At 35.0% G+C, this 17892-nt stretch overlaps 1 long non-coding RNA gene across 1 annotated transcript; it reads right to left on the reverse strand.

Annotated features, from left to right (window-relative positions):
* Positions 1-232: 232 nt before the first annotated feature.
* LOC149539459 (uncharacterized) lies at positions 233-1588 on the reverse strand. The gene is made up of 3 exons (XR_016355910.1): positions 1541-1588; positions 1260-1375; positions 233-346 (listed from the first exon to the last, which is right to left on the reverse strand). It is a non-coding gene; the product is annotated as an uncharacterized LOC149539459 (long non-coding RNA).
* Positions 1589-17892: the final 16304 nt, after the last annotated feature.

The following is a 17892-nucleotide window of genomic DNA, read 5'->3' on the forward strand; positions in this document are numbered from 1 at the left end:
TCAAGCGGAGCTCATAGAGGCTGACGATCTGGGGAGGGATTAAGCCTGAAGTATTCATGGTAGAGAAATCTAAAGAGATAACATGACCCCTATGGTCACTTTGGATGCCAGTCCAAGAGCAACGGGGCCTGCCATTAGAACCAATTGAAATGGTTTCAAATGCAGAGTTTGGAGTTACCTTTGCCAAATTCATAGAAATCAGCACTTGAGCATCCTCATTGAACCGTGAAACATTGGTCTTGGCAGGATACATACAGAGAAAGACATACATACCCACAACTATTGTATTCAACAAGCCTCTCCAGTTTACTCATCTTCTCACTAACGCAAACACACCCGCCTCACCCTGCAAAATTAGTCATTAAACACAACTAACTCAACTTTGATAACTAGTTTGAGTTCAAAACACAAAATTCTAGGACACCACTACTAGTACTCATTGCAACATGTTTAATATTCAAGCTTTCCTATAAATTTATATTGCGAATCCCCCTCTATCCAAATGAACTAAAGCAAAGCAGGGGACATCTTAGCTTAAGCGAAAAGAACAACAATTTTTTTATAAAATAATATGTTTTAGACTAATTAAAAGATGAAACTTTCTACAATACAATATTATATTGTTCCTTGTAGGTTTATGACCTTATTTCTAATAATGTGCATTAACATTTTACTTCATAAACCCATTTCAATTAAATTCCACTAATTATTTCAAACATGTAGAAACATATAGTTGGCAAGCACACAACACTACAACAACTTAGCTGCTGCAATTACCAGAGTCTGAACACATCAAGGTCTGATGGAAGTTCTGACACTTGAGGTCTAAGAATAAATATAGGAAGGAGGGTATTCACTATGTTCAGAGCCTTGAAAACTTGCAGCAGAGATAGTACACTTTCATGACAGAGCAGAGACTAGTAAGATGTACTGATTTATTTGAATAGGAGTTTGTCAGACTAAATAGCCGACAATTTTGGTGACTAATCAAGGTATAGAAGGTTGTCAAGTTGTCAAAGTCTAACAATGCCTTATGATTTCCATATGTCATTTTGGAACAGGTATTTATAGAAATTTGGAACAGCTGGAGAATAAAACTGGACATAGAAAGCAATTTTTGTACTACTTTGTCCAACTTAAAAAGATGTAGTTATATGCGATAGACACATGAATGCCCATAGAAGATCTAGCATACTCATGACTCTATTTGATTTTTTAAGATTAGTGATAATTATGTAGGTTAAAACTTAAGGACATACCTTTTAAGACAACATTAGAATTGTCTTCAATGTGGGTCTCGATGCAAACCAATGCAGGATGTGTTGGAACATTGAACGGTAGAGCTCCGATATTGCCCAGGACATTAAATGGCTATCTGAAAAAGAGGCCAGAGGAGATTGGAGCAGAGGATTTGAGTCACTTGTATATATATCATTCTATTGGTCGCAAACTCCATTTAGCAAAAGCTACATTTTTAAGATTAAGAAAAGCATGCATAAATCTATGATTTATATGATTGCGAGTTGTTCAAGCAACTTACTTCTATACCCATAGGTTCCGCGTTAATGAGGGAAGCATTCCCTGAAACCTTCAGCAAGGAAAAAAAATTAAGAGTGCAATTATAATTATACTTCACCACGCATCATACTGCACATATCTATTTTATAAAAGATGAAAACCTTCAGTTTCACATATTCATTTGTTAGTCTTTTCAACTTTTGTCCACAACAGTTACACCCTTAATTATAAGAAGTGCCGCTTGTAGGCCTAGCTTGGTTTCTTCATGTTCCTTCACCAACATGACACCAGCTACATCTAGTTGAGTGTGCATCTTATTTATTGTTTATTGCAGTTTAGCAACCTATTATGCTTTAGACACTTCCATGTCATTCTGTATAATAATAATTTTAAATACAATTATCTTTTACTATATATTATTGCAAAATACAACTTGAGGTATAGAATAACCTTAGAATGTAAAATGTTAACCATTTTCCTATAATTCCAAGCTAATGGAAAGACTAGCATTATTACATAAACTCTTGAACAAATGTTTTGTGAAAGATTATGTTATACACATTTAATTTATTTTAGATAAAATTAAAGAATCTACCATTTAGAATAGTCACCCACAAACAACATTTAGTATAATATCTTGACTAAATTTAAGAAAAATGTGACCATCTTCCTTATACAAACTAGCTACTCTTATTTTATTTTGTTTAAATCTCCATACCAAAACCAAAAATAAATTAAGCATGGAACTTGCATGTTTTTCCAAGTCCAACTGCTATGTAAGCTCCAGGAATTCATCCTTTAATTCTTTCAAAACCCATCTTTCCCTTATAGCCTGCATTTACACAATTCCAACCCTTCAGGAAATCAGATGTCACTGAGGAGTTACTCATATAAAAGATCTAGATATGTTGCTGATAAAAATGATATATATAAGGCTAACTATGAAACCGGAAAGCAGAATATCTACTATATTTCCTCATGGATTGTGAAAATTATATGATTTACATCATATAAACTCTCTAAGAATAAGTCTCATTGTTAGAAAACTCTTTAGTTCAATATCTAATGTGTGTAAGTCCTGCAAACTCTGTTTTATTTTATATAAAAAGGTTTTGTAATATTAAGGTGGACACAAATTTATCATTTATTACTGAATATATGATTTCTTCTGTTACAACTTTGGATGCTTACGATGAGCCACATCTTGCCACAGCACATTTTTTAAACACAACCAACTTTCGAGGACATCAAATATGAAACTAACCAACTTTTCATTTTAAAACCAATTATTCTGAACATCAAATATTAAACCTAAAAAAAATTAGTTACCCTTGTGGGACATTTTCACAATGTTATTTAAGTTTCTGGAGTGCCATGAAGGTAAAAAATAATCCAGATCTATAAAATAGAGGCTGCAAAAATTTGAAGAGAATGTATTCGTTAAAATCAGTAGTAATTACAGCCAACATGCCCACTGGCAAAGGAAAAATTATATGGAGCTTGATTTTTATTGCCTCACATTCCTTATCAAAATCTGATCCAATTGATCAAAATTAATATGGCATATCAGAAACCACCCATCAAAACAAATCAGAAAAACATAATTTACACAATGCCCACTTTTAAACTATTTTAAAAATAAATTCCAGTATTTAAAAATATATATATATATATGAAATTGCCTTTTTCGCATCTATGATTCATTCATTTATCTCATCCAGACCCTATAAATCAAATCCCTCAGTATTGTTCTCTCTCTCATCTTTGCACTTAAAGCAACATTATGCTACCAAAATCTTGAGTGAGCACACATGCAGTCAAACATCTATGGACAAACCCAAACCGTTCCATCAAGGAGGTTATGCGTTTGCTACTTCATTCACATTCTTGTTTTTATAGCTTCCTTCCATTTAATCGTGTACATTTCTTTTCATTTTTGTTTTGAGTGTTTTTACTTGTTATTAGCATTTCGTTGAATCACATTTCCTTGCACACATTCTAGCACGCCCAGTGGGACTCACACACGAGATTGAAACTAAATTGTTTTGGTGTTCTGAGCACTATAAAGCTCTCAGAATTCAGATGAATTTGCATGCAGTTTAGCAGATACACCTCGGAAAACTTGCTCATTTCAACAGATTCACCAGAAGACACTCCATCAACTTCCCTACAAATCTAGGCAGATACCCTCTGCCATTCAGCAGATACACTCTGCAATCCAATGGATTTGCCCTGCCATCCACAGAATACGCCCTTAAAGATTGGTAGCTGTGACACTCTATTTTAGCAGATACGACAAAGCTCATACATCATTTCTGGTTCAGCAAACACCCCAGAGCACATCTACCATTTCCAGATTTCCATAAGGACAGTTACAGAAACTAGCCATGGAGATGTCTAGGGTGAAGAGTTCCAACTTTCAATTTAGTTCCACAAATTTAAAGTTAGATGGCTATAACTGAATAAGAGGAGATTCTTAATTCAATAGCCATATCATTAGAAAAAAAAGCTAAATACTCAGAGTAAAAGGTGATATATCATTAGAAAAAAATGCTTAATGCTCAGAGTAAATGCCATAATAATAGAATTGGTACAGAAGGATATATCCATATTTTTACGTTAACGTAATGTGGTTGAGGACTCCAGCAGTATAATAACTTTTTTTAATTGTTTCTTGATTCCTACAACGTTTATTCAAGATCCGGTTACAAAAATCTGAACAGAGAAGGTAAGGGTTGGTGGTGGAGAGCAGTAGGTCCATACTCGAGGTAAGAGTTCAAAGAATTCATGTTGCAGGTACCAGCATTGGAAGAAATGATTTTTCAAAAGCATGTTTCTCATTCATTAATTTGCACGAAGATGTAATAAAAAAAGGCATCAAATGAAGCTAGAGAGCCTCATGTTTATTAAAATAGTATTTTGTGTATGGTTGCAGGTCAGAGGAATGGTGAAGGAACATCGAATCCAAATTTTGTTCGAAAGGAAAATGAGGTAACATTATCTCATAGAGAAAATAAAAGGGAGACCCGTAGAATTATTTTTCTGATCATGTTCCCATATCATATGGTAAAGGATTCTTCATACCTTATAATCTATTGGACTTTTTGAGATGTCAAGAACACATCCTTGAAATTTGGACATCAAACAAAGGAACGAAATTATCTCTATTTTGAGGTCCTTGTCTGTGCTTATGAAAGTGAAATTCATTTTCATAACTTTGGATTAACTATATGAACTTATTTCTTCAACATTTACAATTGAGTTGTATCATTCATTATCATGGAAGAAGAGAACAGAACAAGCCAGAAAGAAAAAAATGGATAAATACTTGAATATTTAAAGTTTGTACCTGCATAATATCTAAGGACAATTGATCAAAACAAATTTTCATTTCATTTTTAATTTTCTCAAAATTGGTGGCAGCCTTGGCCGACCACCCTTAAACATCACATACTAAAGGAAGAATCAAATTTAGGAAAAAAAGTCAATTTTGACTATTTAATACTTTTGGTTTAGAAATTAAGCTTAGTGTGTGATGTTTAAGCCGTTCTGTCTTAGACTTTTCGAAAGTGTTTTTCAACAAAAAGTTCATTTTGAGCCAGATTTGAGCGATTCAAAGCCATATGAAAGTATATTTAGATAGCTATCTCTAATAGAAACAGATTTTTAATATGCATTAAAATGATATGCCAAATATAACAATGAATAACCTGTTTTCCAAAGTTATTTTCAGATTTTCGTCTAGAGCAATAGTCACAAACTTGACTACAAATTTTTCATTTAAAAATGGATTGAAGAGATTATAAATGGAGAAAAAGTATGTTCAATTTTTTGTATCCACTGAAATTTGAATTCAAATACCAGAAGAATTTATTGGTAAAACATGCTAATAAAGAGGCAGTCAGTATTTTGGGCATAACTTTCTCATACGATATTTGAATTGAGTGATTCAAATTGCATTATAAACTAGATTTGTAGGATAATATTCTTCTCAAACAGGACTTAGAGATTCAAAGATTTGATCATCCAAAAATTGATTGTCCTAACTGTGTTCTTACTCTGGCCCTGAGTTTCGTGCATGACATCTAGTGGATATTTTGGCCACGTTTTTTTGGTTTGATATCCAAATTGGGGATTTACTATGTTTTAAGGAAAACTTTTGAATGAAATATAGTTTTGAAATGTGCCCATATGGTCCCCCAGATAGGACTATTCCGACTGCGATTTTAATGAAGTCAATGTCCCCAAATGCATATGATTGGATTAGGAAAGAAAGGAAGAGCATACAAAATGTATCCCTTCAGCTGAAGGAACAACCTCAACACTTCCAATAATAGCTCCTCACTTGTCTTGGAGGGTACGAGATAGATCACAAGTGAGAGCTGGAGTTTATCCTATTATTGCATGTGCAAGAGATATTTTTCTTTATGAAAAACTCTCACTTCTAGGATTTAGGTAGATGTGTACCAAATTTTCCATACAGTACCCTACCATACGATGCTATCTCCATTGTGGCATAACAAACATAATTGAAATCTAGCATAAGGTACTGATTCTTGCTAAATTTGTGCAGTCTGCACTTCATAGACTCTTTGTTGGTTGATTAGAAGACAATTTCTAACTGGACCCCATTCAATTTTTAGATAGGGAATTCTTGCTTCTATTCCAAATCACTTTCTTATTATTTTAAGAATTGAAACAAAAAAATCAGAGAAGATTTTGAAATAATTTTATTTTATTAAGAGTGTCATTTTATAGGAAAATAGGCATATCATGTGACTTATTTTGTTTCATTCCATCTTAACATACAACTCCTTACGAGATTATCTGCATATGGCATATTGTTTTCAAATCAATGTATGAGAGTGATGAATTAGTTTGTCTCTAGCCCTGAAAACTGTTATGAAAGTTGAAAGGAAAGTGGGGTTTGGAACGGCCTTGAATTAATATTACAAAGAAATTGAACTGTAATTTTTTGACAGTGGAAAACAAACCCATAGTGTAATGACTAGAACTGAAATAGGAGTGTTATCACTTTCTTAGATGTATTTATACTAGCGTGTGGTGCAGAGCCTTGAAAGAGGTCACACTAGAGGCTACTGCTAATGAATAGACTTTAATGGAAGATTTGAAATGCGACAATTGAATTCACATCTCTATTGGTCAACCTGAGTGGCATGCTTGGTATTGGTCCTTGAAGAGACTGACAAAATTATTTGAAAACTCAGAGAGCAATGACCTGTGTATATATTTCCGCTTGCTCTGGATCGTTATTATCTCAGACTTGCTAGTTTTATGGCCAACTCAAAGAGTGATCTTAAAGTAAATTGCATAAGGTAAAGCAGCAACTAGATAAGTCCTTAAGGATTTTGTCTCTAAATCCCTATGAATGACTATCATATCATATTTCCTTACCACAAAAAATATATCTCCATTACTGATTATCTCCTATATTTCAATGTTGTCCTACAAAATCCTAGGAATTAACAAGGAATACTTTCATACCAAAACTTCAAACTCTGAAGTCATTTAACAGTTCATTGACTCAGCACTTATGATCTGTTGTTTGTGTGAAAGAAATGGATATTGACTGATACATCAAACTGGTTAGTGTTAAGTAAGCTTGAACAGCGGAGGGGGCAGGAAAAATAATCTTATATAGATTTATGTACAAATTATTGCTGGGGTTGTGTTATATATATAGGCATAAATTTATGTTGTGTGACAGTGATATACACATATCTCTCTTGGTTCATTTCATTGGCATTTCGTAGAATTCTGAGCTTCTGTGAATATTTTTGAGGGTTTGGCATGGTGATGGAGACCATGGCTTTTCGGAATCGGAGTTTAGGAGTATCTGATATGGGTTCCCCCAATTCATAAGAGTGTCACAAACTAGAAATTATACAAAGCCTGCGGTGTTCAGACTGTCAAAGAAGCAGAAGATGAGGAAAGTAGTTATCAATATTCAAAAAGATACTAAATTAGGGAATGGGTTTAGTAAGTCCAAGGGCACAGAGCTCAGTGAAACAAAATGGGGTAATGAGCCTGATTCTAAGGATGCTTCAGAATTAGCAGAAGATGGATACAACATGGTTGGGAGACTTACAGAAGGGCGTATACTTTTGATAAGCATTCACTTGTTATTTCGGGAAAGGCTATCTACTACAAGACTGTTGCATACAGCTACTTTTACCATTGCCTCAAGGTTTGGTACTAAGGAAAGGACCATCATGCAGATTCCTAAAAGCAGCGCCTCTCGAGCACAGAGAAGTAAATAGGACCAAATTTATTTTCTTTCTTGACAATGTTATAATTCCACAAAATATATTTTAACACTATCAATCTAGAAGCTTTGATTTTGATTTTCATCAAGAAGTTAGCATGGCCATTCTAAAAAGCCCCAATTTTGAAGCTGCAGAGAACAATATTGTCCAGAAAAATGAAGCAGGGCATTTTCGGAACAAAGTAATCAACAAAAATTGCATAATCTATGTTCTCATAATTAATCTCATACAAGTAAAACTTAAAAACCCTAAAATTAAATATGAAATAATTTTTTAGACAATTAAAATTTCGACTTAAGCCAATGTCTTAAACACCTATACTATGTGCTAGTGAAGACACTAAGAACTCTCTCAGAGTTTGCATGTTACCAATAGATTCATAATATTAGAAAGGCCTCTGCGGAATTCCATTCATAAATGGAGAGAAGTAAAATTGATTTGTTCTATAAGAGAATTCAAATATTAAAAAAATGACGGCAAGAATAACATATATCCACGATATTTGAAATAACAAAATGAAGGTACTTTTAACAATCCTAAAGAGTATAACAATAACATAAGAAGCGTAAAGTTCATTTGGTCTTTAAACATGGCATTTGGTTGTCAAATGTGAACATAAAAGCAATGTAGAACTTTAGAAATATAGTAGCTACTTGTGGATTGCATATATCTGGCATCTACAAACATCAAAGCTGAGAAAAACTGTTGAGTAAAGCCCTAGATTCAGTCACCTCTACACTGGGCATCCTTTTCTTTCCTAGCAATCTACTTATCATGATGAAAGAGATTTATGCTTCACCTCTTTGTTGGTTCTTTAATGCTATTGAGTACTGGTTGTTGGGCCTGTTACTGTATGGGTGAATTGAAGGCAGATTCAGAATGTTTATGGTTCATACCCACTATTGTGGAAGAAATTTTTGAAGAAATAACATACTTGGGAGTAATTTTCTATCTGAGAATGGTTGTGAACACTTCAATACCAAACAAAATATCATTTTCAGTTACACATTGTAAAAGCTTAGGTAGTTTCTTGGGTCATTCAACTCAGTTCCAAACCTGGTACCCATTGGTGTATGAGATCCCCTCTGTGGAATCCCATAATGAATTATTTTTCCATTTATCTCACATATTGTTTCACACTGAAGGTACGTACTCTAATCCCATACTTTTACTGTTAGACCGGATCAGGTTGCACATGACTATGTACTCGTCAAATCAAACATGTTTCTAGTCCTTGAAGTATTTCAGGATTGGCCATGTTTACAGTCCTTAAAGTATTTTATGAACATCAGTGGGGGCTTGATAGGTACTATTCATGTGATCTGTTTGTACAAATCGTAACACTACCAAACTCATCTGAATCTCCTTTTGTATTTACATTTCAGTAAAGCATGACAGATCGTCTATTATTTTCCCATTATGGGGATTAATACATATCTATGAATTGTTTGTAGTCTCCAAATATGGAACGAAATTGTCTTCTAATATGTATGAGCTGATTGTGCAGCTACTCTCCTTTTATGTCTTGGGCATTTGTTAGGTATCAATCTGAAAATTCTGTTTGTAAAAACAAAATTGATCTATAACTCACTTCCATGTAATGAAAGCTAATATAATTATAGATTCAATTTCCATCTGATAAATTGAAGTCTGGAAAGCAAACGTAAGAACTATCCATTATTATAAACAATTTTGAAATCAGACTCCTGAAGATGGAAGAATGAAAACAATGTATTAGTAAGAGGAAAAACAAAACTACCTTCAGTACGGGTTTGCTCAAAAGGCAACCCAATCCTGAACAGGTTTGTAAATGCTACTGTCTAGGTTCATCCATGGCTCTGCCAAGGCTTGTCGATCCACCCTAGGTTCATCCATCCTATAGCTTTAAGGCTCTCTCATCTTTGGTTTCATTGCTTAATTGTTTTGTTTTTCTTTTATTCATTTTAATGAATTGCTGAGAGGACCCTCAAGCTCAAGTATTTACTTTTCTAGTCGGATATAAATGTTTTGGAGTTAGTATGGGTCCTGTGAGATCTTCTAGTTTAGCTAAATATTTTAGTCTCCAACTCTTTCAGAGACACATGCCTTGTTCAAGGGGAAAGGTAAAGAAACCCCCTCAAATCTTCCCCTTAAGAGGTTTAAAGTAGGTGAATCCAGAGGGAAGTTGATTTATAAACCCGAACAATGGAGGAGGTCCATCCTTGCCCTTCAAGAATTCAGGGAAATAGGAAAGGCCAGAAGTGGGGGATTCATCCTACACCTGGAATCCCTTCACATGGAAGGCAAGCCCATCAGAACCATGGAAAAAACCAAGAACTTTACACAAAAAATAAAATTAGAAAACATTTTTTATGATCAGATGCAAAAATCAGACCTAACCAACCTCAACCAAGTTTAGAAAATGGCTTGGATGGAACATGAAGCATTGGAATATAGTGCCAAAGCAAATAGACTAGGATGCATTTTCATGGAGCTTTCCTTCATGTTTATAATGAACGAGGAGCAGAAGGTTGCTACATAGAACTTGTGTGGTCAAGCTATTGACAGGGACATTCAATGCTTCTGGGTAAAAATACCAGAGATGTGAACACTCTCAGTCTCAGTGAAGAGTAGTATGATGATTGGAATCAATTTTCAATTTGTACTTGCACTAAGAATTTTAATTTTTTTGATATTAAATAATCAATTAGTAAATTGAATTGTCTTATTTTCATTTATATATAGGACAACCAAACCTAGAAATATTGAATCAAGGGAGTAATACAGGGTCCTGAATTCGGACTGAAACTCTGGAAACTATACATAAAACTAGCTGATATCTTGTATTTGAGATCTTATTCCCTTAAACCCGTCGAACAAGGCATTCATTCATCTGAACTAATTTCAGTCAATGTATCAAACTAGATGGAATAAAAACACTTAGATAAAACATAAAACTTAACAAGTCAGGCATCATTTTTCCCTCAGAAGCTATTTCAAAAGTCAAAAGCTCTAGATTTAGGTTACTTCCATCTTTGCTTCTACACATTAGAGACCAAAGCAGGATTAGGGAAGGTGGACATGACTAGAAAATTAAGAATTAGATCACATAAACTCCATGGCAAAAAGGAAGCATAAGCCATATCATGTCATTAACCCAGTTGTATGAAATTAAATAATGCAACCAAAATTAACACAGACTACAATGATTTCATGAATATCTTACCTAACATTAGTTCATTTGCCTCAATGCCTATAGTTAGACCGTGGGTTAAATCAGAGTCTCCCCGTAGATCAGAGAAAAAGAAGGTGAAAGTAGAGCATTGGAGGCAGCTACCATGTTGAGGATCAGCCTAGTTGGATCTGGCGCTAGTCGTGGCAATGAAGGTCTTCCCAATTTCTATATACAATAACCCAATGAGCCGCATGGACGAAACCTTATGAAAGGTTAATTGAAAAGTGAAAATGAAAAATACAAAACAGCAAGACACATAAACAGAGATGTTTATCATGGTTCACCACAATTGTGTCCACATTGAGAGTAGAGGAATTATATTGATGAATATAATGAGTTTACAAATAGATGCCATCAGCGTTTATAGATCACAAATGATTAGCTGAAGAGACACAAAATAATTGGAGGAAAAACACCCATGACCATTGGGCTTCAAATACTTAACAATCTCCCACTTGAAGACAATGGATGCATCAACTGATCACTCATTTCCCTGCTCTACATGCTAACTTACTTTTTTTTAGCAAGGCCAAGAGAAGCCCTGAAGTCCTAGTACATTCGAACTTCTCCTTGGCAACAACCTTCGTCAACATGTTCACTGGGATTGATATTTGTATCAATTTTGGCAACTTATAGTTTTCCTTCTTCTACCACATAGTGAACATAGTGAGCATGTTTGTCAATATGTTTGGAGCGTCGTTGAGAGGAATGATTGTGAGCCATAAAAGTTGCACTTGGACTATTAGAAAATAAAGCATAATCATCTTGTTGCCAATGTAGATCATTGAACAAGCGTTGCAACCAAATCATCTCTCTAGCACCTTCGGAAAGAGCCAAGTATTCGGCTTCAGCAAAAGAAAGAGCAACACAATGTTGCTTCCTTGAGGCCCAACAAATGGCAGCCTTGGCAAGATCTACATTTTTCCCAATCTTTGGCAAGATTTGAATCACTAAATCCTTGCAGTTGAGCATGATTTTTACCAAAAGATAATGCATAATCAGAAGTACCCTTGAGATACCGCAATATCCACTTAACTACTTCCCAATGAAGCTTCCCACAATTGCTCATGAATCTACTAACTCCTCCCACCACATGAACAATGTCAGGACGTGTAGAAACCATAGCATACATTATGCTACCAACCGCTGATTTATAAGGAATGTTATTCATAAAGTCCTCTTTTTGTGTTTTGGGAGACAAGTTAGAAGTTAGGTAGAAGTGAGAAGCAAGAGAAATAGGAACATGTTTTGCTTCAGCCATACCAAACCACTCTACAACTTTTTCAATGTATGATTTTTGTGACAAAATAAGCACCTTCTTTTGTCTATCTCTAGTGAGTCATTCCAAGAATATTTTTGGCAGCCCCTAAATCTTTCATGGCAAACTGAGAAGCTAACTCTTTCTTTAACTTGACTATTTGAAGAAAAAAACCACCAACATGTCATCAATATAGAGTACAAGAATAACAAACTCACCACTAGGAAGCCTTTTATAATAGACACACGGATTTGATTTGCACCAGGTGAAATTATGTTCAGCCATCAACCGATCAAATTTAATGTACCACTGCCTTAGAGTTTGCTTAAGCCCCTGCAAACTTCGCTTTAGCTGGCAATAGAGATGTTCTTTCCTCTTTTGAACAAATTCTTCTAACTGTTCTATGTACAATTCTTCATTGATGTCACCGTATAGAAAAGTCATCTTGACATCAAGCTATTTTAGCTCAAGATCCTAAATGGATACCAATCCCAAAACTGTCCAAATTGTAGTCATCTACACAACTAGTGAAAATATTCTGCAAATTCTAGCCCCTTTTTTTGAGCATAACCTTTGACAACTAGCTGAGTACAGCACCTCTTTCTACCTCCATCTTCCTCTTGCGGTTTTTAAGAGCTTTACGAATGGGTGGAAGCATTGCTAAATCCCAAGTTTTATTGGCTTTAAGAGAATTCATCTCTTCTTCCATCGCAATCATTCACTGATTTTTATCAGTACTTCTGCAAGCATATCTGAAATTAACTGGTTCCACTTGATCAGAGATTAAAATCTCAGGCTCTGCTTCCTCGGAATAAAGTAACTCATAGTCTGAACACTTGACAGGCATCCGTCTCTGCCTTGTAGATCACCTTAAGTCTGATTGTGTTTCTCATTCTCAGAATTGCTTCTTACCAATTCATAGTTACTGCCCTTTGAGGATGTGAGAATTGTCTGAGAGACATCGAAGTCTCGTTCGCTATGACCATGATGTGTTTTAGCTTTCGAAAAATCATACATATGAGTTCTTAAATCTTCTTGTGACTGCTGTATAGCAGGGCACGTGCTAGGAGGGACAAAATTAGTCTCATCGTGGACTGTTGTAGATGAAACACCCAAATCCATGGGGTTCTTAGGACAATCTTTCATTTTATCTGCAGATGACCAAGGCACGACAGGAGCATTTCTATTATTAACCTGCGAAAGATGACTGGCTCCAGTGTAAGTGTCCACGCAGGGTCTACTGTGGACATTGTTTCCATCGGGCATGCATGAATGGAGTTTCCTAGAAGGAAGAAGGCGTTGCGAAACTCCAGCGCCTTGTTCAGAAGAATTTGGCGCCCAAGAAGATGTTCAACGGTGGTGAGAGAGGTGCGGAGGAGGCTCATTATTTGGCAGCGGCTTTGTATGAAGACTGTGTTCGCCGTGGGCAAAAGCAAAGGAGGCATTGACATTTCCAAACATGTTCTCACTGCTATGACCTGTCTCCAGCGTAGCACCTTGGTTGAATGGCAAAGAACTACTAACATGTCGATGCTCTCCCTCATTGCCGACATCTTCACGAGATCCCCAAAAGACATCAGACCCGTGTGGGTTTATTATACCATGGTCTACATCCCATGTACCATCCAACGTAATGCTATTGGAACCATTATTGTGATATGTTTTGAAAAACTGTTCTCTGTGAGAAAGAGGAGTGTTATTCGATGGCAGTTGTCTTCCTTCAAACAATTCTTCAGTCTGCTGATTAACATGATAAAGATCCATCCTGGAAACAGGGGATGAAGACAGAGCATGATTTGGAGCTGAAACAGAGTTAGGAGTAGAAACCATAGGCTGAGATTGTGGATTTAACGAAGAATTATTCTCATTAAACAAAGACATAGGAATAAATTCTTCTGTAGGTCCTTTCTGAGATGCCAATTGAAGAGCTGAAAATTTTGTTTGATTAAAGACCACATCTCTACTCTGTACAATCTTCTTCGCAATGAGATCCCATAATCAAAATTCAAACTCATCTTCACCATAGCCCATGAAGATACACTGCTGTGATTTTAAATCTAGCTTGCTCCTTTTTTCTTTAGAAACATGAACAAATGCTTGACGCTCAAACACTCGAAGATGTGAGTAGAAAATCCTTCTAACCAACCATTCTTCTTCCAAAATTCTGAAGTCCAAACGAGATGAAGGACTTTGATTAATCACATACACTGTGTATTGCAGGCCTCCACCCATAATTCTTTGCCTATACCGGCATTAGATAGCATGCATCAAACTTTCTCAAGTATAGTTTGAATTAGTCTTTCTGCTACCCCATTTTCTTGAGGTGTGAATGGCACAACTTTCACTCAGCGAATACCTTGATCTGCACAAAAGTTATCAAACTCCAACGAATAAATTTGCCTCCGTTATCTAATTTTAAACATTTGATTTTCTGTCTGCTCTGATTTTCAACAAGAGCTTTAAAAACTTTAAATTTTGAGAAAACTTCAGACTTTCTAGACATCATATAGTCACAAAACTTTCTAGTACAATCATCAAGAAAGGAAAGAAAGTAATTTGCGCCTCCATGAGAGGTTACCTCTGTTAGACCAAAGACATTCGAGTGCACTAACTCCAATGGTGTTGTCTTCTTGTCATGGCCATTCTTCAAAAATCTGACATGTTTTTGTTTCCCATGAAGACAATACTCACAGAATTCTAAATATGTTGATTGGAGACCCGGAAGTTGATCTTGATTAAGCATAACCTCTAGCCCTTTTTTGCTCATGTGGCCTAATCTTTGATGCCAAAATGTGGCATCGCTATCCAGAACAGTCATTGGAGCTCCCACCTCATCACTATTTTCAACAACATATAGGCTGCCAACTTTATCCCCTTTGGTGATAACCATGGAACCCTTGGCAATTTTTCATGTGTTCGTGAGAAGTGTAAGAAAACCTTGAGCATAAAACTGACTAATGAAAATCAAATTTATTTTTAATTTGGAAACATGGCTAACATCCTGAATCAATAATTAAGCACCTCCTTCTATTGATAACAAAATATCAACCTTTCCTATAATTTCACAAGTTTTGTTATCACCCAAATAGACATTCTCAAATTTACCTTCCTTGTAATTTGTGAAGGCTTCATTGCAAGAAGATGCATGAAATGAAGCCCTAAAGTCAATTACCCATGAATTTGACGTTGTGTCACTTGTCGCAAGAACCAAAATACCATCATCCTTATCATGAATGATGTTTTCTCCACTGTCCAAAACCTTTTCTTGAGCCCTTTTATATTTTGTGCGTTCCTTTTTAATGTGACCAGCCTTTCTAGAAAACCAACAACCATTTTGTCTACCCTGGGATTGTGATCTTTTAGTTGATTGTGGCCTTTGGTTGTTATTATTTCTGCCTCTATCGAGTTCTTCCTCTATTTTCCATGTTAACCATCATTAGAGCATCGTCGGATGAAGACTCTTTATTGGTTCTCCTCATGTCTTTACCAAGCAAAGTAGAAACTACCTCATCATAGACCAACTTGTTTTTGCCGATAATGGAAGTGTTGATTGATGTTATCACACCATCTTAGCTGTCTGATAAGGAGCATAATAAGATGACTGACTTGTTTTCATCATTTTGAGTCATACCAATGGAATTTGTTTGACATAAAAGAGTATTCAACTCATTTATGTGATTTAACATTATTGTTCTGTCCTTCATCTTCAACTTATAAAGTTTCTTCATGATAAAAAAAATTATTTGCACCAGAGGTTGTTTCGTACATATTTTGAAGCTTGTCCAATACCTTGAACAAGACATTCTGAGATAGAGAGAGAAAAAAAACTACCATTGCCTTTTCATTAGTCTTATTCCAAGTCTCATTTGTCATGGAGGTTGGCTTTTTTTCTTTACCTCCTATTGCTATTTCAAGATCATGCTTGACTAGTAATGATCGCATATGTACCTTCCATAAACTGAAATTCTTTCCCGATAATTTATGCACTCTTGATTCCTCCATGACTTTGGAATTTGATCACTAAAATCAATCGCAGGCTCTGATTCCAATTGAAAGGTCAATCGAAAAGTTCAAATGAAGAATACATATCAGCAAGACACATAAACATAGATATTTATCATGGTTTACCACAAATCATGGCTATGTCCACACTGAGAGTAGAAGAATTATATTGATGAATAGAATGAGTTTACAAATAGATGCCATTAGCATTTATAGGTCTCAAATGATCCATTGAAGAGACACAAAATAATTGGAGGGAAAACACCCATGACCATTGGGCTTCAAATACTTAACACTTTACAGTGTGCAGAGGAAGGGCATATGTGTCTCAAGGGTTTTTCCAATCCCAAGGATTTTGGGATTTTGTTCAATCGATCTTGCCGTCCCATATTTTTATCATCCTAGTGAATGCAGGGGCTTTTGGGGACTAGACTACTATGGAATTTTTGCTCTTGCATTAGCCAAAACCTAGTTGCGCTTTTTTCAGTTTTGTCATTACTCAATGTATTTTTCTTTCCACATTTATTATTATTATTAGTATTTGTGGAGGCACATGCTATTGTAATAAGTTTGGTTTAACTAGTTATTAACCAAATTCATTTGAACCAATTAGAATGAATTATTTTAATTTTTTAGAGTTCTTAAATTATTTTCTGAAGTAATGTGTACAATTTTTAAATAACAAAATGAATTTTTTTTTTTCCCTCACTCTCATTGGCTAATAATTTGACATTTATGGAAAGATTTTACCAATTGCCAATTTGTTCGACCTCATTCAAATATGAAAAAATATTAAAATTATTTTATTTTCCACTATTACATAAATATATTTTATATATATATTATTTTGATGTATTATGACTTCTATTCATAATATTAATACAAAGTTTTTTAATTTTTACTATTTATGCATAGTTAGGATATTAAGTAAATGTTATTTTATATATTCATATTATATTTTAGTTTTTTTTAAAATATTAAATATTATAACTAGCCACTATGTGGCAATGATGTTTCTATTCTGTCGTGTAGAGAGGAAAGTGTGAATATTAATTAAAATTTTTAAAAAATGAAAATTTAGGAAAGGCGGAAAAGTTAAAGACAAAAGAAGAATTTCGTCTGAAACATACGTCTTAAAACGTGTTATTATGTAGTAGTGCAGCCATGGTTGTATTCAGCTCTTGTGAGAGTATAACCTGTACTGTACAATATATAACAGTGGCTTTCCACATGGACTGTCTTATTCAACTTCTTCAGATAAATGTAAATGAAAAAAATCTTGTTAGGCTACCAGATCAGATTATCTATGTTTGAGTCCTGGGAAAGCTTACACAATATACAACTACCTCTGTGCTCCATACAATAAGTACATGAAGACACTGAACTGCGCTACATGCCATGGCCTTGGCTCTCTGGCTTAAAGTTGGGTTCAGGTAACTTATAGTATGTCCTTATACTAGTTGCTCAAATTGAAGGTACATCTCAATCCATTACCATAAACAACAGTCTTAAAATGTGCTCTATTAGGGTAAAATGATATGAAGAGTCTACGCTACAAGGCCATAAAATGAGAAAGAACATTCACTAACCAGATGAGCGCCACTGAAATAAAA

The sequence above is a fragment of the Cupressus sempervirens genome, chromosome 9, assembly GCF_028749045.1.
Source record: "Cupressus sempervirens isolate cs-2001-9-10 chromosome 9, ASM2874904v1, whole genome shotgun sequence".
NCBI lineage: Eukaryota > Viridiplantae > Streptophyta > Pinopsida > Cupressales > Cupressaceae > Cupressus > Cupressus sempervirens.